The sequence below is a fragment of the Galeopterus variegatus genome, unplaced genomic scaffold (genome assembly GCF_000696425.1).
Source record: "Galeopterus variegatus unplaced genomic scaffold, G_variegatus-3.0.2 Scaffold1543, whole genome shotgun sequence".
Classification (NCBI taxonomy): domain Eukaryota; kingdom Metazoa; phylum Chordata; class Mammalia; order Dermoptera; family Cynocephalidae; genus Galeopterus; species Galeopterus variegatus.
Genome location: NW_007727654.1, coordinates 157,444 through 159,602, shown reverse-complemented (window position 1 = coordinate 159,602; position 2,159 = coordinate 157,444). Strand labels below are relative to the sequence as shown.

General features: G+C 38.8%; 1 protein-coding gene across 1 annotated transcript in view; it reads right to left on the bottom strand.

Annotated features, from left to right (window-relative positions):
• Positions 1-2,159, bottom strand: part of NWD1 (NACHT and WD repeat domain containing 1) — a 76,659-nt gene that overhangs the window by 19,887 nt on the left and 54,613 nt on the right. The gene's annotated exons all lie outside the window — the stretch shown is intronic.

The following is a 2,159-nucleotide window of genomic DNA, read 5'->3' as shown; positions in this document are numbered from 1 at the left end:
ACAGGTGTACCTTCGACTTGATGATTTCCATTCCTTTGGATATATTCCCAGGAGTGGGATAGCTGGGTCGTATGGTAGGTCTATCTTCAGCTGTTTGAGGAACCTCCAAACCATTTTCCATAGGGGTTGCACCATTGTGCATTCCCACCAACAGTGTAAGAGAGTTCCTTTTTCTCCGCAGCCACGCCAGCATTTATCTTTCGGTGTCTTTTGGATTTTTGCCATCCTAACTGGGGTGAGATGGTATCTCAGTGTGGTTTTGATTTGCATTTCCTGGATGCTGAGTGATGTTGAGCATTTTTTCATATGACTGTTGGCCATTTGCATATCTTCTTTAGAGAAATGCTTACTTAGTTCTTTTGCCCATTTTTTGATTGGGTTGCTTGTTTTTTTCTTGTAAAGTTGTTTGAGTTCTTTATATATTCTGGATATTAGTCCTTTGTTGGATGTGTATTTTGCAAATATTTTCTCCCACTCTGTTGGTTGTCTTTTAGCTCTGTTAATTGTTTCTTTTGCTGTGCAGAGGCTTTTTAGTTTGATATAGTCCCATTTGTTTATTTTTCCTTTGGTTGCCTGTGCTTTTGGGGTCATATTCATGAAGTCTGTGCCCAGCCCTATTTGCTGAAGGGTTTCTCCTATGTTTTCTTTAATAAGTTTTATTGTTTCGGGGTGTATATTTAAATCCTTGATCCATTTTGAGTTGATTTTAGTACATGGTGAGAGATGTGGGTCTAGTTTCAATCTCCTGCAAATGGATATCCAGTTATCCCAGCACCCTTTGCTGAAGAGGGAGTCCCGACCCCAGTGAATGGGCTTGATGCCTTTGTCGAAGATCAAATGGCAGTAAGTGCGTGGGTTGATTTCAGGGTGCTGTATTCTATTCCATTGATCAGAGTCTCTGTTTTTATACCAGTACCATGCTGTTTTGGTTATTATAGCTTTGTAGTATAGTTTAAAGTCAGGTAATTCTTGGGAGGTGTTGTTAAAACATAAAATGAAGCTCCCATCTCTGTAGAAAGAATCGATCAGTTTTAAAATGTCAGTAAAATTGTAATGATGAAAGGTCACAGTCAGCTGATGGGTCTCAGAATTGGTACTTTGGTCTGGAGTGCCTCATGCAGTTGCCACATGCAATTGAACAGTTGCACCCATGAGAGGTGTGTGTTTATTTCTGTGGGAACAGAATGGAGTCCTACTTGCATTTTTTAAAACTCTTGTTCTAGAGTTTATTTCAATACCAGCCTCTTGGTGCACACACACGTGATCTTCATTTTGTAGTTCACAAGTCTAGTGATTCTTCATTTTGGGGTTCACTAGAGGATTGCTTGGATGAGGAGTTGTGGTTTGGGGGACTATTCAGGAACTTTGATGGCAGGAGACTGTTTTTCCAGGACCAAACAGTTCCCGTGTCTTTGAGTAACTGCCTGTTCAGTCTTCTGATTTTCCTAGAACACAGATAGCTTTGAGCTGAACTTTCTTTCCTAGTTACCTTTCTCAGTATCTTCATTCATTCATTGAGTGTCCATATGATATTTTCTTTCAGCCTGAAGAATTTCTTTTTAGCACAAATTTGTTGGAGATAAATCCTCTCAGCTCTTGTTCACCTGAAATGTCTTTATTTTGCCTTCAGTTTTAAAGGCTATTTTCACTGGATATAGAAGTCTAGGCTGGCAGGTTTTGTTTTTTCTTTCAAATTACGGATGTCATTCCATTGTCTTCTGTCTTCATTGTTTCTGATGAGAAGTTGGCCGTAATTCTTATCATTGTCATGCACTGTACGTAATGGATCTTTTTTCCTCTGGCTGATTTTCCAATTTTCTCTTCATCTTTTTTTTAGCAGTTTGAGTATGATGCATTAAACGTGGTTTTCTTTCTTTTTACTCTGCTTGGGGCTTTATGAGCTGTTGGATCTTTGGGCTGATGTCTTGCATAAATTTTGGAAAGTTCTCAACCATGATCTCTTCAAATATTTCTTCTGCTGCATTCTCTCCTCTACTTCAGGCACTTTAATTGTACTTTAGACCATTTGACATTGTCCTATAATGCTCAAATTCTTTGTTCCCTTCCCCTTTGTTGGCTTTTTATCTTCACATTTATGTTTTTTTTTTTTTTTTTGTCTTTTGTCTTTTTTCCGTGTCCGGCAACAGATCGCAACCCTC